The 23,098-nt window shown below is 38.7% G+C and overlaps 1 protein-coding gene across 1 annotated transcript in view; it reads right to left on the reverse strand.

Moving 5' to 3' along the window:
• Window positions 1-23,098, reverse strand: part of CDH12 (cadherin 12) — a 486,656-nt gene that overhangs the window by 325,003 nt on the left and 138,555 nt on the right. The gene's annotated exons all lie outside the window — the stretch shown is intronic.

Below are 23,098 nucleotides of genomic sequence, written 5' to 3' on the forward strand. Positions count from 1 at the left end.
TCAAAATTCAGAATGTGCTCTGACAATGCAGCTACTCCATGCACTAAAGCACTAAACAGTTACTTATTGTGCAGAGAAGGTGAGATCATCTCCAGCTATGCCAGGCTTCCTTACCCAGTCCCATTTGCTTGAACTGTGTATGTATTCTGGCATCACTCGTTGTGTGCGTGGACTGTTGGACTTCCTTCACAATTCTGAATTTACTTCATGTGTCAGATACTATGGTAGATGTCAAGGACAGAACAGCTGACAGAAATAGGCCCTATCACTAATATCTAACCCCTCCTCACCATTTTACCCCACCTAGAAAAGAGTAAGCAAATAATCACAGGAGTAGATCACTAATCAGGAAAGAGGAAAAATGGCAATGGCTGAGCATAAGATAAATTAGGAAGACTGTGTTAAGTTCATGAATGCCACATTAATATTTTCTGGTTTATTAAGTGTGAAAGGGAAGACCTGGTATTGTTAAAAATAATTAATTAGTTAATAAAAAGATTGGCTTTGGAACAAGACAGACCTGAGCTATCATTTTAAATGAATTCATAATAGAGTTCAGTATAAGCAACAGTCTGCTAAGTAGCTTCTGAAATGTGCGAACATAATCAACAATGTTCTTCTATCTGTGGAGCTACATATATGGTTAAACAAATATTTTTTAATCTCATCCCTCAATTAGGACATGCATGCAAATGCATTTCCTTACTCGTATTTCTTCTCTGTGATCCTAAAATTCATTCCAAATCTCAATAACACTACAGACCTATGGTGAAAAGTTGAACTGAGGTTATTTTCAGTGCATGTTGGTGCTTCCAACAGATCCCAGCCTCTGGCCACAGTTGTCAGCCAGGGAGCTTTTAAAGTGCTATATCACCGCAAGAATAATGCAAGGAGATTGAAGGACTCTGGTTCTTAAGTGAAAGGGAAACAAGTCCCCAAGGCATGAAACATAGGCTAAATGACAAGGAAAGACTACATCCAGGTATCAACCTGGCTGCACTTGCCCCAGCACCAGTGGTGTTGCTAGAAAAGCAAGAGTAGCAGACTTATTCTGAGGTGTCAGCACACTGTGGAAGCATGGGAAACTTACAGGCGACATTTTGTTACAAAGCACATCACCAGAGTTGTGTTTAACCCCATGTACCAGATTATTTCAGTGATAGTGTTTAAAAATTTAGATTTGCCTATTTTCCCGAATCTTCATAGAGTCAGAGTGGCTTTCCAAAGAATTTTTGAAGCATAATGATGAGTCTTAGGACCCAAATATTCCTTTTAATAGAAGGGAGATCTTTATTTTTTTTTAATAGTCTTGTATAAATTGTCATTTATCAAAGCAGAGGATACTTTTTTTGTGAAAAATCCACTGGGAGTAACATTTTTGAAGTGTGTCTCCAAGGCTAAGATACACAAAGGCTGTGGTTTCTATATTTAATTTGGGGTGTATTTACTTTTAAAGATAATTCCCACTATGGCCCAATTTTGTAAAAACAGCACTGAAAGGGCTCTGTTTGTCGGGGGGGGGGGGGGGCAGGGCTTAGTAAGCTGACAGATATGTTAATTATTAAAACTGGTTCTCTATATTGGGCAACATTTCTAAGCCTACCTGCTCATTGAATAATTCTGTAATGGTGCCTATTCATAGGGTCCATTCTTTAATATTCTATGGAGTGATTTTCAAGGATACTTATTCCAGTTTTTTTTAAAAAAAGAATATTTACAGCTCTCCCTACCCATCTTCGTGAATAAATGATCATTTACATTAGTAATTGAAAGTATTTCCAATTTAAATAATACAAACAGAGGCTTTCTTATTAAGAAACAGAAAAATCAATACACAGTTTATGTGTTCCTAAAATCATTAACTTTATTAAACTAAGTTTATGACATAAGCAATCAACTTTATATTTTTCTCATGTTCTCTACATACATTGAAAATAAAAAATTTTAAATGTGATATTTTTAAAATAAATTATCTGCTTTATATTGTTTTAAATGCACTATGTATAAATAATAAACATTTACAAACTCCAAGCACATCTGGTAACTGAAGAACAAGATTCCTAGAAGAACTATTCAAAGCTATTCACACAGTTGTGCAATGTTTAATCTTTATTTAGAAATGAAGATATTTCTTGGAATGCCTTGGGCATAAGCCAGCATCCCTAGAGAGTCCTCTGGTTTCCATTCTGAAAGAAGGTTTACTCCTTTTCTGGGTAACAAAACCGCAGCCTTGAACTTTTTATTTTGTTAACTGACTACTGAGAAGAAGAGACCATAGACCAATCTCTACGGCTGTTAAGAGTGAAACAGCAATGTCCGTAGGTATGATTAGTCAACAATCATAATTTATAAGTGTTCATGGATCTTTGGATCTCTAAATTGCCCATATCTCATAGTCTACTTAACAATCACATTAGGAAGCCAAACAGCATCAATTACTTTTATGACCACAGAAATAATAGTATTTACTAATGTCATGTATTATGAGCATGTGATACTGACATCCAATATGGGTGGTGGTTCCAGACCTGGACACTCCATTTCCAATCCAGCTCCCTACTAATGCACCTCAGAAAGCACCTTGGGAGATGGCCCAAGCCCTTGGAGCTCTGCATCCACATGGGAGACCTAGAATAAGTTCCTGACTCCTGGTTTCAGCCTGGCCAAGCCCTGGCCATCTTGGCCATTTGGGGAGTGACCCAGAGATAGAATATATCTCTTTGTTGCTCCCTCTTTCTCTCTCTAACTCTGCCTTTGAAGTCAAATCAACAAATTAAGCCTTTCTTTTGAGAAAAAAGGAAATAAATCCATGTTTTAATGTTTTATAATTGAAACATTTCAAAATATTTGCTGATAAATGTTTGAGATTTTATCATCTAGGTATTTGGCTGCAGCTAGAAAATATGGTACAACCTACATTATATCAGACACTGGAGAAATTTACAAGTGTGAAAGGAATGGGAGAAAGAGGATGTGAGCCATACATAGAGACTACCTTTTATTTTTTAAAGATTTATTTTATTTATTTGAAAAGTAGAGTTTCAGAGAGAGAGAAAGAGAGATAGAGAGATCTTTCATTTGCTGGTTTAGACCCTAAATGACCACAATAGTGGGGCTGGACTAGGCCAAAGCCAGGAGTCTACAACTTTGGGTCTCTCCCATGGCTGCCAGCAACTCAAGTATCTGATCCGTTGCCTACTGCCTCCAAGGATGCACATTAGCAGGAAGTAAAGTAAAGTAGCCAGGATTTCAACTAGGCACTCTGATAGGGGATGCAAGCTTCCCAAGCAGGGACTTGGTTGCTCTGCCAGCACCTGTCCTAAAAGAAAATTTTATTTAAAGAACCACATGGCAATTATGGAGATGAAAAATACAATCCAGAAAGAAAAACTTTACTAGAGGAACTCAACATTCACTTTGATGTGGCAGAAGGAAGAATCAAAATGCAGGTTTTGCAACATATGTTCTCTGACCAAGATGTAACACAATCAAGAGTAAACTACCGAAAAAAAAAAAATACTGGAGAAACTAAAATAAAAAAAAGAAAAAGAAAACCAAACAATGCAGTTCCAAACAGTTATTCAAAGAAGAATTTCTAGAAAAAGGTTTTTAAATTTACGATGAATTAAAATGATACTAGAACACACCAAAACTCATGTATGAATTATAGTACATAGAAAAGATTTATAGCTACAATGCCACTAAAAAGTGATTTTTAAAAAATTCTCAAATTGGGGCTGGCACCTTGGCTCACTTGGTTAATCCTCTGCCTGCAGTGCTGGCATCCCAAATGAGTGTTGGGTTCTAGTCCTGGTTGCTCCTCTTCCAGTCCAGCTCTCTGCTATGGCCTGGGAGGGCAGTGCAGTATGGCCCAAGTGCTTGGGCTCCTGCACCACATGGGAGACCAGGAGGAAGCACCTGGCTCCTGGCTTTGGATCGGCGCAGTTCCGGCTGCAGTGGTCATTTGGGGAGTGAACCAATGGAAGGAAGACCTTTCTCTCTGTCTCTCTCTCACTGTCTATGACTGTACCTGTCAAATAAAAAAAAATTCTCAAATCAATAATTTTATCATTTTTCTGAAACAAGAATAAACTAAGTGCAAATTAAACCCAAAGCAATCAGTAAGAAGAAATGACAAAATTATAGTGGAAATTACCAATGTATCAAATACAAAACAATAAATAAAATTAACACACCAAATATTGTCCTTTGAAAGAAAGAATAAGTTTGGCAAATTTCAGTAATATTTACTTTGAGAAAGAGAGAAGAATCATGGAATTAAAAATAGTAAAGAAAGACAAGATATCAGTATCAACCTTAGGGCAAATTTTAAAAAGCTTATAACAAATACTATGAATAATTGTATGCTAAGAAAGTAAAAAACTGTGATGAAATGCACATTCCTAAAAAGGCAAGGAAGGGTTAATGTTGACTCAATGTTTGAGAAATCTAATTCTATTTAAAATACATAAAGAATTAAAATCATTAAAGTATCTATGCCATCAAAATCAACTTACAGATTCAATGTGATACCAATCAAAATACCGAGGACATTCTTCTTAGTTACAGAAAACAACAAAAACAAAGCTAGACAGGACAGTTACAGCATAGTACTGGTGCAAAAACAGATGGATAGATTAATGGAAGAGAATAGAAACTCCAGAAATCAATCTATGCATCTACAACCAACTTATCTTTGACAAAGGAGCTAAAATCAATCCCTGGACCATAGAGGATGTCTTCGACAAATGGTTCTGGGAAAACTGGATCTCTCTCCACATGCAGAAGTATGAAGCAAGACCCCTACCTTACACTTCACACAAAACTCCACTTAAAATGGAAACCATTATGCCCTGTGAAATAAGCCAGTCCTAAAAAAGACAGATATCATATGTTTTCCCTGATCAGAGGTAATGAATGGAGTACCTGAAATATGTGCTGAAGTGAAATAGACATTTTGACAACCAGCAATGGTTTATAGCCCTTGTCTCTTTCATTGAGGAACAGTATTTTAACTTTGTTTTGTTTTCTCTACATACTATTTGTTTAACTCTTTTACTTAGGGTGACATTAACTACATGATCATTAAGTATACTAAAAAATATCATTGCAAAGATTAAGAGTGGGAATATGAGAAAGAGGGGAAGGAAGTATTGGAGCATGAGTGGGATAAAGGGTCAGGGAAAGTGCTACTATGTTCCTGTAAGGGTATAAAGGGAATATATAAAACTTGTTTAACTCAAATAAAATATATATTTTTAAAAATGGATTAAAGACCTAAATCTACAACCCAATACCATCAAATTATTGGGAGAACACTGGGGAGACCTGGCAAGACATTGGTATAGGCAAGAGTTCTTGGAAAAGATCCCAGAGGAACAGGCAATCAAAGCCAAAATTGACAAAACTGAGAAGCTTCTGTACTGCAGAAGAAACAATCAGCAAAGAAGCAACTGACAGAATGGGAGAAATTATTTGCAAACTATACAACTGATAACAGATTAGAAAACAGAATATATAAAGAGATCAAGAAACTCCACAACAACAAGACATATAACTCAATTAAGAAATTGGCAAAGGACTTAAACAGATATTTTTTCAAAAGAGAAAATCCAAATGGCCAAAAGAAACATGAAAAAATGCTCAGGATCACTAGCCCTCAGGAACATGCAAATCAAAACCACAGTGAGATTTCTCTTCACCCACCTTAAAATGGCTTTCATACAGAAATCAACAAGCAACAAATGCTGGTGAGGATATGGGGGAAAAATACCCTAATCCACTGTTGGTGGGAATGTAAACTGGCAAAGCCACTATGGAAGACATTATGGAACTACCTCAGAAATCTGAATATAGACCTACCAGATGACCCAGCCATTCCACTCCCGGGAATTTCCTCAGGGAAATGAAGTCAGCACATGAAAGAGTTATCTGTACCTCCATGTTTACTGCAGCTCAATTCACAATAGCTAAGATATGGAATCAATCTAAATGCTAGTCAACCAAAGACTGGATAAGGAAATTATGGAATATGTACACCATAGACAACTACATGGTAGTAAAAAATAATAAAATCTGGCCATTTGCAACAAAATGCATGAAACTGGAAAACATCATACTCAGTGAAATAAGCCAGTCCCAAAAGGACAAATATCATATGTTCTTCCATGCTCTGTGATAACTAATAGAGCATCTAAAAAGTAATCTATAGAAGTGAAACTGACACTTTGAAAAGCAATGGCTTTGAACAGCCCTTGTCTCGACTGTTGAGGAACAGATTTTTTTATGCTACTGTTGAACTCTTTACTTAACACAGAGTTAATCATATGTGTATAAAGTTGATTGAAAATAGATGTTAGTAAAAAATAAGAATGGGCAAAGGTGAGGCAGAAGACGTGTGGGAGAGTGGGTGGGAGGGCAGGTACAGTACAAAGAATCACTATGTTCCTAAAGTTGTAATTATGAAATGCATTCCTTAAATAAAATATATCTGGGGGGGAAAAGAAAAAATTCTATGAAATAGAAACGAGAGGGCTTCACTTTTGAATTCTATCAAATATTCAAAGAATAATTAATACAAAACTTTCAGAAACTTAAAATGCTGAGGGAACATATTTCAACTTATTCTATGAGGTTATTATCTAATAGCAAAGTCTATCTAAACTTCAGAAGTCATGCACACACACACACACACACACACACTAATACACACAACACTCCAGACCCATAACTCTTACAAATGCATATGTAAAAATGCTCAGCAAAGCGCTTGCATACAAAATCCTGGAAAGCAAACAAGAGATGACACAGCATGACCAACTGAGATTTATCCATTTACTGCCACGTTAGTTTAGCATCCAATAATTATTCAATGTAATGCCCTTGTCAATAGAATACAAGGGAAAAAAAAAACAGCAGCACACAATCTTCTCAATACTCATCAGAAAATTATTTGACAATCTTCAATATATCTTATTGGTAGAAACACTGAATAAAATCAGAAGAAAAATTAACATCTTCAACCTGATAAATTGAACAAAATTCACAATTGACACGATGAATCATGGTAATGGTGATGGACTGCATAGAACAGGAACAAGGAAGGTAAGTTCACAGGTTTTTTTTTTTAATACTCATTTATGAGAGAGGCATTGTTACAGAGAGAGGGAGAGACAGAGAGAAGTCTTCTATCCATTGGTTCACTTCCCAAATGGCTGCAATGGCTCGAGCTGGGCTGATCCAAAGCCAGGATTCAGGAGCTTCTTCTGGATTTCCTTTGTGGGTGCAGCAGCTCAAGCACTTGGGCCATCCTCCACTGTTTCCCAGGCCATCAGCTGGGAACTGGATCAGAAGTGGAGCAGCCTGGACTTGAACCTGAACACATATGGGATGCCAATGCCACAGGAGGAGGCTTAACCTATTATGCCGCAGCAGCAACCCCCTATCTAGTTTCCTAATTGAGGTTTATCAGAACAATTATATAAGAAAGGGACAGAAAGTATCACGTGGAAAGGCAGAAAAATTCATCTCCATTTCAGAAGACATTATTCTCTATACAGAATATCCTGAAGACACACACACACACACACACATTAATAAATGTCAGAAGACTGGAAGCCTCAAAACTCAAATTATATTCTTTCCATATACTAGAAATGGGATACAGAACTCAAATTAAGGGAACAAGTCCATTAGAACAGATGAGAAAGCTAGAATACCTAAGTCAAAATTTAACAGAAGATGTGGCTGGTGTTGTGGTGTAACAGGTAAACTTACCACTGTGATGCAGGCATCCCCTACATGCAGCAGTTCATGCACTGGCTGTTCCACCCCATTTAGCTGCCTGCTAATGCCCTTGGAAAATCAGCAGAAGATAACCAAAGTGTTTGGGTCCCTGCCACCCACATACGAAACTCAGATGAAGTTTTTGAAGTTCTTGGCTCCTGGCTATAACCAACCTCAGCCTTGGTCATTGCAGCCATTTGGGGACTAATCAGCAGATGGAAGATCAATCTCTCTCTCTCTCTAACTCTTCCTTCCAGATAAATAAATAAATATTTAAACAAATAAATATTTAGCAAAAGAAGTACACATTATGTTGGCTGGAAACCACAAAAAACAGTTGAAAGAAATAAAGAATGCTTAAAAATATGAAAGAGCATGTCATATAACTTATTGGAAAATATTATTATTAAGAAGATAATATTCCCCCAATTGATCCATATCTACATTTTACTTATAATTTTATAGCAACATGCTTATTCTGAAATTCACACAGGATAAAAAAAAAACAGAATGTGCAAAACATTTGGCTGACTTACACTTTCCAATTTCAAAGATTAGTACACGGCTGCCATGATTAGGACAACATATTACTGACATAAAAGTTCTCATAGAGATCAGTGGAATAGAATAATAGAGTTGATATCCTAAAATAAAACTTATGGTGTACTACACTCATTTCCTCAGAATTCTTAGATATATTGGAAAGCATATTCATTTCAGCAAATTATTCTGATATGGTTAGATATCTAAATGCAAAAGAGGAAGTTGGTGATCTAACTTCAACATGTGCAAAAATGTACTCAGGAGATATACTAGAATATATTTTTAAACATTTATTCAATTGAAAGGCAGAGTAACAAAGAGAAGGAGGAGAGAGGAGAGGAGAGGGGAGGGGAGGGGAGAGGAGGGGAGGTGAGATGAGGGAAGGAGAGGAGGAGATGAGAGGAGAGGGGAGGGGAGGGGAGGGGAGGGGAGAAGAGGAGAGGAGAGGAGAGGAGAGGAGAGGAGAGGGGAGGGGAGGGGAGGGGAGGAGGGGAATCTTCCATCTGCTGGTTCATTCTTCAAATGCTCAGAAGAGCCAGGGATACACCAGGCCAGAGGCAGGAGCCAAGAAGTCCATCCAAGTCTCTTTCATGTGTAGCAGGAACTTAACGAAGGGACGAGGAAATCTTTGTCTGCTGGAAGTCATTTGGATATTTATAACATCATTTGGGGGCCATACAAAATTCTCCCCTTAAAAATTTGCCTGCCATAGACACATTGAATTTCATGTCCTGCCTGGGGTTGCCTTGGCAGGAGCAAACCAAATAATCATGAGGGCCTTATACATCCCGTGAGCTGGAGATTCCCCATCCGTGATGGATACTCAGGATAAATAAATAAGACATTCTATAAATGGCTAAAACTGAATTTGGCTATTCTAAAAATAATTGAATGTAAAAGAAAGGCATTTAGCAGAGCAGTTAAGACAACCATATCCCACATCAGAATGCCTGAGTTTGATTCCCAGCTCCAGATCTGATTCATGCCAGTGCAGACTCTGGGAGTAAGTTGTGCTGCCTTAATTGGCTTCTTGCTACCCATGTGTAAGACTTGGGTTGAATTCCCAGCTCTCAGCTTGTGTTTTGACGAAGCCTGGTCCTTACAAAAATGAACCAGCATACGGGAGTGCTCACTTTCTCTCTCCACCTCCCTCTCTCTGTCAATGTCTATGACTCTTTCTTTATCTCTCACATATTCTACATTTTACTGTCTCACTACCTATCAAGTAGATTTAAAATTTTTGAAAAGATTCATTTATTTATTTGAAAGGCAGAGCTACAGAGAGGCAGAAGCAGAGAGAGAGAGAAAGAGGTCTTCCATCCGCTGGTTCACTCCCCAGATGGATGCAACAGCTGGAGCTGGGCTGATCTTATGCCAGGAGCCAGGGGCTTTTTCAGGGTCTCCCATATACGGGCAGGTGCCCAAGGACTTGTGCCATCTTTCATTGCTTTCCCAAGTCACAGCAGAGAGCTGTATTGAAAATGGAGCAGCTAGGACTTCAATCTGCACCCATATGGGTTGCCAGCACAACAGGTGGTGGCTTTACCCACTATGCCTCAGCATTGGCCCTTAGATTTTAAATTTTTTTAAAAATTAAAAATAGTTGTGTAAACATCTGAGCTTGACTCTAATGAGATTTTGAGCTAATGTGTCTCAGGTGTAGAATAGAAATAAACAATCCAGGGGCTGATATAAAGAGTCCATCTTTTCCTCACTCATATCACATCTTGACATGGAATATAATTTGGCAATGAGAAGAAATTAAATGCATATACCATTACAGCATGATGAACATGTTACATATTAAACTACATTAAAGAAGTTAGTCATATAAGGCCACAGTATATAGATTTTTAATTTATCCAAATGTTCAACAAGGCAAATGTATGAAGATGAAAGTTAAATTAGTGGTAGAGGATTTGATGTGGGACCTGGGGACTGATTACCAGTGGACTTTGGCTTCATTTTAAAGGAAATGTTAATACTGAAAAACTAGAGTTCAATTTACATTTAAATTTAAATTTAAACACCTAAGAATAATTGTGTGTTAATTAAAGAGTTCAGCCCTTGCCCTGACTGTTGAGGAACAACTTACTACTTTATTCCTTTTAGTATTTTTTGTTCTACTTAAAACCATTGGTTGAACTCTTTAATTAACAACAATTATTCGTAGGTGTTTAAATCAAACTGAAAAGTGATCCCCATTAAATATAAGAGTGGAAATAAGAGAGGGAGGAGATGTACAGTTTGGCATAAGCTCAATCAGATTTACCCCTAATGGTAGAGTTAGAAACGTGCCAGGGGATTTCAATTCAATCCCATCAAAGTAGCATGTACCAATGCCATCTCACTAGTCCAAGTGATCAATTTCTGTTCATAACTGATCATAATGATAGGTCTAAGAGTCAAAGGTATCACATAAACAAGACTAGTGTCTGCTAATACTAACTGATAGAATTAAAAAGGAGAGAATGATCCAACATGGGGAGTGGGAAACACAGCAAACTCATTGATTGGCAGATGTCCTAAACAGCACTCTGGCCTCAGAATCAGCCCTTAAGGCACTCGGATCTGGCTAAAAAGCCCATGAGAATATTTCAAGCATGGAAAGCCAGACACTGTGTCAAAAAAATTTTTAAAAAATGACCTAAATGAAAGATCTCTGTGAGTGAGATCCCAGCGGAAAGAACGGGCCATCAAAGAAGGAGGTACCTTTCTCTGAAGCGAGGAGAGAACTTCCACTTTTTTTTTTTTTTGACAGGCAGAGTGGACTGTGAGAGAGAGACAGAGAGAAAGGTCTTCCTTTTCCCCTGGTTCACCCTCCAATGGCCGCTGCGGCCGGTGTGCTGCAGCCGGTGTGCTGCGGCCGGTGCACCGCGCTGATCTGAGGCCAGGAGCCAGGTGCTTCCTCCTGGTCTCCCATGCGGGTGCAGGACCCAAGCACTTGGGCCATCCTCCACTGGACTCCCGTGCCATAGCAGAGAGCTGGCCTGGAAGAGGGGCAACCGGGACAGAATCCGGCCCCTGACCAGGACTAGAACCCGGGGTGCCAACACCGCAGGTGGAGGATTAGTCTATTGAGCCATGGGGCCGGCCAGAACTTCCACTTTGACTATGGACTTGTCTAAATAAGATCAGAGTTGGAGAACTCAAGAAGCTTCTATAGCCTTGGCAGCTCATGATAAGAGCCTAGGGTGATTGGTGACACCAATGAGGTAGCTCTCTCCTGGCTCTAGTCTGGCCCAGCCCTGGCTGTTGTGGTCATTTGGGATTTGAACTTGTGGATGGAAGATCTTTGCATTTCTCCCTCTCTCTGTAACTCTGTCTTTTGTGTAAGTGAAATAAATCTCAAAAGTATAGAATAAAAAAGTTTTACAGAAATCATCTGGGCTGAAAATAGTTCATCTGTGCTACACATGGGGAGAACGAGGCCAACTGTTAACACAGATGATTACCATCAACATGCAAGGGCAGGGCACTCTTCCTGCAGACAGTGAACTTGTGTGAAAGAGGGACATGAATCAGGCTTTAACTTATCTAGGAGACTAAGTCGTGGAAGCTCCTTTACAGATGCCCTCAAGAATCTGAGCTGAAGAGCCCTTAAGTTGCAAGAACAGATATCATGCTGTTTATAGGGAATCACAAAGGTCTGAAGAATGGCAGTACTCAATGGAGTGAACAAGTTTTATCTACTAGAATTCCAGAGTTGCTAAATCTATGATGAAAATAAAGCTGAATGTAGTACAAGCTGATTTCTCAGAGAGTGTACATAGGGGAAAGGGTATTGACTGAGACCATAGTCACAGTGAGGGGGCTGCATGGTATATGGGTAGGTAGGCATACAGGGGAGGAAGAGAAAAGAAGACTTTTGTAGATTTTAATTTGGATGGTATAGAAAGGGGCATCAAGAAGCCTCAGGACAGTCTAGCACACATCAGTACTAATCTCAATACACAGAACTGGGGCTATAAAATATCAATCATATTTTAAAAATAAGAGTATATATGTATATACAAATATATTTATAATATGTATGATAATATATTGTCATGCACTTGAAAGGCAGAGTTACAGAGGGAGAGAGGGAAAGAGAGAGAGGGAGGGAGAGAGACATCTTTCAATCCACTGGTTCATTCTCCAAATGCCCATGAGGAGCTATGGCCAGGCCAGGTGGATGCCAGGAGCTCTAAAAGGGTCTCCCAAGTTGGTGGCAGGGATCCAAGCACTGACTCCCAGGATACATCAGCAAGGAGCTGGACAGGAAGCAGAATAGGAAGGACTACAACCAGCTCTCTGATAGGAAATGTGAGCATTTTTGAAACAATGGCTTAAGCTGTTGTGCCATAACACTGGACCCAGTGAAATATTTTTATTCTCTCTCAAAAAAATTGCACTTACTCATCAGCATTTTAAAAATACATATATTCTCTGATTCATAAGCCTTAAATTGAATATTGGAGAAATTTTCCTTCTGACTTGAGGGACAATGGAAGAGATATATAGGCATATGAAGAAAGATTGGATTTTAATTTTGCAAATAGAAAGCAGTAGAAGGAGGTGGCAAAAATGAAGAAGAGCCTGTTAAGAAGAAACTGACATTACTAAACAGCAAGTACCGATTTAACCCTACAACTTCAAAGAACAATGAGCTTGTACAGGACTCCAGACACTTTTTCCTCTTAAAATTCACTCCCATTCTGTTTATTTTTTATATATCATATCAAAGTTTCAAATGCAAATCTGCAAAACTATTTTGTTATTCTCTATAAACCTTATCAGTTTTACTGGCATTTTTATGCACTTTATGCTATATACCTCTATACTATATTTATCTATCTCTATTTATTAGATATTATGTACTTACCTGTATATATATTTTATTTGAAAAACCACTTTCCTTTTTTTCATTTTTTTTTTTTTGACAGGCAGAGTTAGACAGAGAGAGAGAGAGAGAAAGGTCTTCCTTTTTCCATTGGTTCACCCCCGCAAATGGCTGCTACGGCTGGTGTGGTGTGGCCAGCACGCTTCGCTGATCCGAAGCCAGGAGCCAGGTGCTTCCTCCTGGTTTCCCATGCAGGTGCAGGGCCCAAGGATCTGGGCCATCCTCTGCTGCCCTCCCAGGCCACAGCAGAGAGCTGGACTGGAAGAGGAGCAACAGAGACAGAATCCGGTGCCCCCACCAGGACTAGAACCCGGTGTACCAGCGCTGCATCGGAGGATTAGCCTAGTGAGCTGTGGTGCCAGCCTGAAAAAACACTTTCTACATGTAAATAATAAACATATAGAATATAAATTATTGCACTGCTGGTTGATTAAAATATTCATGCATATTTGGGCTACCCTGATTTACATATATCACAAGGGAGTGTCTAGAAATGGCTTTTATTATTTTTTAAGTTTCAATCCTAGTGATTGTATTAATACTGTTATTAAAGGAGTGGGATTTTTATTAGAAATGTGTTCATTATGAAAGGGAGAGTTTCTCTCTCTCTCTCTCTCTCTCTCTCTCTCTCTCTCTCTCTCTTCCCGTCCCTCCCTCTTTCTCCCTCTCTGTTTCTGTGTCTCTGTGTTTCCTTCCCATAACTTCTCTATTTTCTGCCTTCCACTGTGAGATGGTTCAACAAGAAGATCCTCGGGGTGGGGGTGGGGGTGGTCAGCGCTGTGGCGCAGTGGGTTAAAGCCCTGGCCTGAAGTGCCGGCATCCCATATGGGCGCCGGTTCTAGTCCCGGCTGCTCCTCTCCTGATCCAGCTCTCTGCTATGGCCTGGGAAAGCAGTAGAAGATGGCCCAAGTCCCTGGGCCCCTGCATCCACGTGGGAGACCTGGAGGAGGCTCTTGGCTCCTGGCTTCGGATAGGTGCAGCTCCGGCAATTGCAGCCATCTGCGGAGTAAACCAATGGATGGAAGACCTCTCTCTCTCTCTCTCTCTCTCTCTCTGCCTCTCCTCTCTCTGGGTAACTTTGATTTTCAAATAAATAAAAATAAATATTTAAAAAAAAGAAAAAAAGGTCCTCACCAGATATCACAAAATAAACTCATCTATGTAGATGCCTTCCAACACACAGTAGAAACATAGCAAATACCAGAGGGAGAAATAGACATTGACCTGCTTTGACAGACATCATTGGAGGCTCTGAAGGACACTTGCAGTGTAACTATGGGTGACCCCGACTCATATGATTGATCAATACAATATTTACAGACTCTTGCTAACTTTTAGCTCATGGACTCAGTAGATGGTGCAAAGGAAGAAAACAATAGCCATGCTTCCTTGGCAGCTTCTAGTATTGGATTTTCCTATATCTTGTTTAATGGAAACAGATCCAGCACATTTTCTATCTTGTTTTTATTTGTTATTGTTATTCTTTTTCTTATTTCCTCCTGTCTCTTTCTCTTTTAGGAGCTAAAATGACCGTAAAAATAGTTGGAAAATATGTTAACATTCAGCTCTAACAGATGATGCAGTAAGCTTTCATCCTTACAGTGAGGAATCTAGATTATAGTGTGAAAAAGAGTATCTTAGCACCTATGCAACCACTCTTCAGCACAGACTTTTCCAAATGATAAATAAACTGCCCTCTATTTGCTGGTGTGAACACATAGCTGAATATTGACTTGGACAGATACTGAGCTTTCCTCTAATTTCATAAACTGCATTGTGTTCCTTCTCCACTGCCAGCAGAATCCTTATCTCATCTTTTGCAGCTAATCATTTATCGCTTATTAAACAGCTAATAAAATCCAAAGACTAGATTACTTTACAGATAAATGCATCTCTTCATGAAATCTGTGTGATTCTAGGCTTTCAAAGTCACTCATTCTGAATTGAAGGTTATATTAAAAAGACACTGAAAATAACATAGTACTTCCATTTCTCATTTAGGTCCAGAAAGTTATTTTTCAATTCATTTCATATAACCCTACTTTACAGCAAATGTTTTTTCCAAATGTAAAATCAGTGACATAGACTTACATGAAATAATGGTGCTGCGTAAGTAAAGGAAGTCATACCTGCTTGTCAAGTCAGGTTTTTGGCAATAAGCATAAATTTGTCAAGGTATTTCATTTTGCATCATTGTGCTTGAGAAGAAAAATCAATATTGCATTTGTAAGGGTAGTATTCATTGAAATTAGACAAAGAAACAATCCCTGGTGAAGCTGTATTTTAAGTGAACTCATGATGGAATGTTATGAGAAAATTTAATAGAAAATTTACAAATTTATAGATTGACAAACCAATCAATCAGTTACAGAAATCCTGTAAGAATATAGTACCTCTATTATACTGAAAGTATTATACAGTATATATTTATTTGTTGTAATTATAATATATTAGGAACATACTTTAAAATTTTTTCTACCAAATAGCATTTATAGTTTCTTCGAGAAATTTTGAATTAGATTACATACAAACTAATATTATCTTAAATATCTTGGGATCAAAGTTGAGGAATGTCCATGTGTATGTATTATGCATTTTTTACAAAGTATACATTTGAAAAGGGATATTGTTTCATTTTGAGGCAGGTTAAGTGAGAAAGCAGAGGGAAATAATAAAGCAAGGAAGGAAACATGAGAGGCAGAAAATAAGCTTCATAGTTTCTTTATTACTAGGCTTCCATGGAAGGAGAGGAGATCTTCAAAGAATTTATGCCTTGACATCTACACACATAGGCTTAACAACTGTGTATTTAAAAAATGTAAGATGCTTTTTATTATTATTTGAAAGAGAGATGGGGAAGGAGAGAAACACAAAGACAGACTGAGAGGGCTCTTCTATCTGCTGGCTCAATCCTCAAATGCACACTGGGGTTTGGGCTGGTGCAACAGAAACAAAGAGCTCAGAGGTCCACTTCAGTCTTACATATCTGTGGCAGGAACACAAGTACTGGATTCATCATCTACTGCCTCCAAGTGTGCATCAGCAGAGGGTAGACTTCGAAGCAGTCTCAAACTGAAACTCATACACTCTGATATGGGACACAGGTGTCCTGAGTGACATCCTAAATGTTTCAGCACACACCTATGCCAGAAATATGTGCATGTGAAATACTGGCTAAAATTTACAAATTGCTCTTCAGTGTGAAAAGATGAGAATTTATAGCCCTTATCCCCTAGAATACTCTACTTCCAAACATTTTTCATCTTTACCATGCTAATAATATTTGAAAAATCCACAAAAGTTGTTTTAATTTGAGTTTATAAATTATCAGAGGCTCCTCATTTTGTACATATATGTGTGCATATATATATATACATTTATATATCATTCAATTATTATTTATTACTAATTGTATTACTAATAGTTCCAGATTCTCAGGACAATCTGATCCATGACTCTCTCCTAGTTTCTTCTAGTTCAGGCAATCTCCAACATGTCCACACAAGACATTTTCCCTATGGCTTCACGTCATCTGTTCTCTGTGTTGTGCACTGAAATTTCTGCCTTGTTTTTAAAATGATACTGTGTTGGATTAGGACCCATCCTAATAAGCCTATTTGCACTCCCTTATCTCTGTGAACACCCTACTTCCAAATAAGGTCACATTCTGAAGCATTGGAACAACTTAGCATGACTGTTTTGGTGAGTACATAATTAAATCTTTCACATGTTTGTGGGGAGCAACTGGGAGCAACTCCGACTAGACTAAGTTACTGGAATTAAGACTTATTCTATGCATCTGCTCTCCCACAATATGGCGCTGGGAGAGGAGTAAACAGCTTCTACACAGCTGCCTTTCACCAACTTGACAAGCTGCAGGACCTGCTCCTGATTGGAGGAGAGCAGCGTACTCGGCGTGTGGGTAGCAGAGTTGGGATTGGTGGAAGAGGACTATTAAGGAGGAGAGAGAAAACATGCACCAGGAACATCTATCTGAAGGAACACCTGTGCAGCCCCCAAGAGAGCCGGCTGGCGGTGTGCCGCTCCCCCGCGGAAGTGGGGAAAGTGGCAGGGGGAACCGCCCTTCCACGGAGGTGGAAGGGTCGGTAGCCAACCCGGGAAGAACCAGCAGCAAACCCGGGGAGGGCCGAGCAGACAAAAGAACAGCGCAGAGTCCTGTGTCGTTCCTCCATGAAGAGGGGGAGCGACATAATGGTGCCGTGACTCGGATAGGAAGCCTAGGCAGGGTTTAGTGTCGTTCCTCCATGAAGAGGGGGAGCGACAATGTTGGTAAAAGCTTTTACTTTTCAAATATTAAGGCCTTTCTGGTCGTATATAATGTTAGTTAGTTTTGTTGCAAATATTCCTTTCCGTGATTGAATATATGCCAAGATTGGTTTAAGAGATATACTGGTTGGCTGGTGCCACAGCTCAATAGGCTAATCCTCTGCCTGCGGTGCTGGCACACCGGGTTCTAGTCCCTGTCAGGGTGCCGGATTCTGTCCCGGTTGCCCCTCTTCCAGTCCAGCTCTCTGCTATGGCACAAGATTGCAGTGGAGGATGGCCCAAGTCATTGGGCCCTGCACCCGCATGGGAGACCAGGAGAAGCTCCTGGCTCCTGGCTTTGGATCAGCATGGTGCACTGGTTGCAGCATGCCGGCCACAGCAGCCATTGAAAGGTGAACAATGGAAAAGGAAGACCTTTCTCTCTGTCTCTCTCACTGTCCATTCTGACTGTGGAAAAAAAAAAAAAGAGAGAGATACTGGCAGTAGAAATTTCAACTCTACCATTCAACCCAGCCATCCCACTCCTTGGAATTTACCCAAAGGAAATTAAATTGGCAAACAAAAAAAGCTGTCTGCACATTAATGTTTATTGCAGCTCAATTCACAATAACTAAGACCTGGAACCAACCCAATGCCCATTAACAGTAGACTGGATAAAGAAATTATGGGACATGTACTCTATAGAATACTATACAGCAGTCAAAAACAATGAAACACGGTCATTTGCAACAAGATGGAGGAACCTGGAAAACATCATGCTGAGTGAATTAAGCCATTCCCAAAGGGACAAATATCATATGTTCTCCCTGATCGGTGACAACTAACTGAGCACCAAAGGGGAAACTTGTTGAAGTGAAATGGACACTATGAGAAACAGTGACTTGATCAGTTCTTGTCCTGACGGTTGATGTACAATGTAATACTTTATCCATTTTAGTATTTTTGTTTTGTTCTAGTACTATTGTGAACTCTGTAATTAACACACAATTATTCTTAGGTGTTTAAATTTTAACTGAAAAGTGACCCCTGTTAGGAATTTGGAAAACATTATGCTGAGTGAAATAAGCCAATCCCAAAGGGACAAATACCACATGTTCTCCCTGATAGGTGACAACTAACTGAGCACAAAAAAGGAAACCTGTTAAAGTGAACACTATGAGAAATGGTGACTTGATCAGCCCTCACCCTGACTGTTGATGAACAACTTAATATGTTATCCCTCTTAGTATTTTTTTGTTTGTTCTACTTAATACTTTTGGTTGAATACTGTAATCAATACACAATTATTCTTAAGTGCTAAATCTTAACCGAAAAGTGATTGCTGTTAAATATAAGAGTGGGAATGAGAGAGGGAAGAGATGTGCAATTCGGGATATGCTCAAGCTGACTTACCTCAAATGGTAGAGTTAGAAACATACCAGGGGATTCCAATTCAATCCCATCAAGGTGGCATGTACCAATGCCATCTCACTAGTCCCAGTGATCAATTTCTGTTCACAATTGATCATAATGATAGGACTAAGAGCCAAAGGGATCACATAAACAAGACTAGTGTCTGCAAATACTAGCTGATAGAATAAAAAAGGGAGAGAACGATCCAACATGGGAAGTGAGATACACAGCAGACCCATAGAATGGCAGATGTCCTAAACAGCACTCTGGCCTCAGAATCAGCCCTTAAGGCATTCGGATCCAGCTGAAAAGCCCATGAGAGTATTACTGGCATGGAAAGCCAAGACACTCTGGAAAAAAAAAAAAAAAAAAACCTAAATGAAAGATCTCCGCGAGTGAGATCCCAGTGGAAAGAACGGGTCATCAAAGAAGGAGGTACCTTTCTCTGAAGGGAGGAGAGAACTTCCACTTTGACCATGGCCTTGTCTAAATATGATCATAGTTGGTGAACTCAGGGGGCTTCCATAGCCTTGGCAGCTCATGACAAGAGCCTAGGGTGATTACTGATGCCATAAACAAGAGTGTCAATTTGTTAAGTCAACAACAGGAGTCACTGTGCACTTACTCCTCATGTAGGATCTCTTTCCTTAGTGTGTTGTACATTGAGATTTAATGCTATAACGAGTACTCAAACAGTATTTTTCACTTTATGTTTCTGTGTGGGAGCAAACTGTTGAAATCTTTACTTAATGTATGCTAAACTGATTTTCTGTATATAAAGAGAATCAAAAATGAATCTTGATGTGAATGGAAGGGGAGAGGGAGTGGGAAAGGGGAGGGTAGAGGGTGGGAGGGACATTATGGGGGGAAGCCATTGTAATCCATAAGCTGTACTTTGGAAATTTATATTCATTAAATAAAAGTTAAAAAAAAAGAAATTTCAACTTTTTGTGGGCTTTCTTCTACATAAAGTCTTCCATTCTAGGTGATACTAAATTGGGAAGATTAATTGATAAAAATTTAGGAAACTATACATTAGAATACAATATATAAACAAAAACATATAATTAATTCATAACAATAAGAGAGGAGGTGATAATGTAATCCTTGATGGCCTTCATAGCAAATGACCACTTTTTTCTGTGAGTTCATAGGGAGACACAAATGAAGATTTTTATCATTATGCTTTTGTAGCAAATGGAAGTGAGCAGATAGTTGTGCATCACAAAAGTAGTAAAGCTATAAAATGTGTTATTTGCACAATGAGATACTATAAAATAAACATAAATATTGAACTTGATTTACATATAGGAATATGAATAGCTGTAAAAACATGATGTTGACAGGCTGGAGGCTTGGTGAGCAGAGTAAAACTGCCACCTGCAGGGCCAGCATCCCATATGGATGCCAGTTCCAGTCCTGGCTGCTCCGCTTCTGATCCCGCTCTCTGCTATGTCCTGGGAAAGCAATGAAGTCTGGGATCCAACGCTTAGACATGGAGTGATTTTATTGCTGGGAAATGCCACCCTGAGTGATAATACAGATGACAAATGATGACAGGCTGTAGAAGACTTCTCTGTGATAATATGTCTTATGTCACATCAGGCTCGTAATGAATTTGGAAGGGATTGGGGGCACTGATCAATGTTTTTTCAGCACCTACCAAAAGAAAATAAAAATTTTGTACACTTCCAATGTATTGATTTCAAAATTATAAACACATTACTGATTTGAGATAATCATTTTTTTTAGATTTTAGAATGTATAATTCAAACAAAATATGTAAATTCTGCCAAGCAATTAACAGAATATTTTGTGTGTGAAATACTTGATAAAAGAAACATCATTAAATATGTGGGAAAATGCTGTCTACTTTGAAAGGAGCTGATCAACATAATTCGTGATATACGGGAGCAACAAAATCTTCCATGTGTCTCTTGTATTTCTACACATCTTGCAAGTGAGTCACTGACTGCCCCTTTGGTTCCAGCCTATCTTTTCAAAGGTAGAGAACAGAGATGGAGTCTTTCACTGGAGCAAAGGATAGGTCTACATACACCCTTGAGAAATAGAGATATCCCTCTTCCAGAGCAAAAGTTAACTATGCTTACTGCCCATTATAAATGACTGGCGTTTCCTATGCTCACAGGTCCTTTCCAACAGTTAACTCCCTGCTGTAGGAGATGTCGCCTGTTCCTTTTCACATCTTTTGTGATTCAAGGCTCAGGGAACTTGCACAAGGAAGTGTGGAAATAAAGGCTCTTGCTGTCACTGTGAGTAATGAAGTACATTCTCTCTGACCTGTGAGTCTATTGCCTTCTATTGGCATCCATAACACTGGCAGTCTAACTTGTCAGCATGCAAGAAAGCTAAATCTTAAATGCTTCACAGTGCTTAAAAGTAACTAAGACAATGTCATTGGATATACTGAATTTTTATTTACGTTACATCTGCACCTGTATCACAATTACAATTATACTCATATGTTATTAATTAAAGACATTGGAGAAGATTGTTCAGATTATCAAAGTTATTGTAGGGGAGGCAATTTTCTTTTTCATCCTCTTAGGGTCTCAACTGAGCCAAGAAGTAAGTTGACATAAGATTAATTGACAAGAGAAAAATGCACATTTATTTACTGCAGGTTTCACATGATGCTGGAGCTTTCATCAAGAAATAAAGATCCAAAGAAGCAGTTACAGTTCATCATTTTTGTACTGAATTGGATAAATAACTAAGTTGTGAAATTAGATGAGGCTAGGAACTAATACTAGGGAAGTTAACTGTGCAGTAGTTTTAGAAAGATGAGGATTGGTTTAACAAGGTTGTTTGAACAGATCTCTCTCAGCTTTGATCTCCCATCCTTGATTATAAGAAAGTCAGTTGCTTTCTGGTATGTTGAGGATGTTTTCATGTGGGAATTTCATTTTGAGCTTTTAAGAAACAAAATGGTCAGCATAAACTTCTTATATCTGTTGTTTTAAGTGTTTTTATTTAGTTAGGTATATTATAATTTTATTTGGAGTGTGTGTCTAGGGGAGAGAGACAGAGAAGGAGAGCGAGAGAGAGAGAGAGAGATGGAGATACTGAGCAATCTCTCATCTACTGGTTCACTCCCCAAATGCTTACAACAACCAGGACTGGGTCAGGCTAAAACAGGAGCCCAGAACTTAATCCAGGTCTCTCACATAGTCAGTAGGGACTTAATAACTTGAAATATAATCTGCTACTTTCCAGGGTGTACATTCGCAGCAAGCTGAAATGGACAGTGAAATGGTAGCTCAAACCAAGGCACTCTGAGAGGGATGCAGGCATCCTTGGCAGTATCCCAATTGCTATACCATGTGCTTGCTCCTTAAATGCTTCTAATTCAAAATTTTCAATATGCCAGAGCAACATATTTTAAACTCAGTGTGCAAACATGGATGTTATACAGATAGGTGAAACAAGTGTGCAACCATATAATGTGATTTGAATAATTCAGAATATTCCTCCAAATTATATTCCTCTTTCTCGGATGGGTGGATGACTGGGGGTAGTTATTCATAGTTCTTTTCCTATCATCTCTTTTCAAGTAATACCTCCCTAGACATACATTCATGTTGTAATTGCCCCTGTATTCACTTGTCTTCTAAGAAGACACTGGTTATCTGACAAAATAAGAACACTGATAATTGGGATTAAAAAAAAAAAAAAACAGAAAAATGTCTTTAAAAGTAACTTTTTATTCTAGTATAAATGAAATAGGAAAAGGTTAGGTAAGAGGAGTGTGGATCATATGCAGCAGCTATCCCATTTTTCTTGATACCTACCCTTAAGGCACTGATCATAAATCCAGGAACATTCTCTATACTTTGTTGAATAATTCAATTTAAGTTTCACTATGTATTTGGCGCTGTTGGTTACAAGTGAATTTTTCATTTACATAATCACATTCTGCCCACTTGAATATTCCCTGCACAGTTGTACTTTTATATAATACACTTGTTCACCATCTGTCTTCAATTTTGGTGAAGAGATGTTTCATATTTTCCAATGTTTCGTGTGGTAATTTTGCCACACCAAAAGTCATTTTTATTAATACATTCTTTGCTTGTTTACTGCCAAAAAGACACTTTAGATTTTACTGGCTGAAAGATGGCCTTTGTTTGGGAAGTTTACATTCACCCATCAGAAACAAAGAGAATGCCCCTACATGTCATAAAATAC

This window comes from Oryctolagus cuniculus, chromosome 14, assembly GCF_051225735.1.
Source record: "Oryctolagus cuniculus isolate XC-2025 breed Fujian yellow rabbit chromosome 14, ASM5122573v1, whole genome shotgun sequence".
Lineage (NCBI taxonomy): Eukaryota > Metazoa > Chordata > Mammalia > Lagomorpha > Leporidae > Oryctolagus > Oryctolagus cuniculus.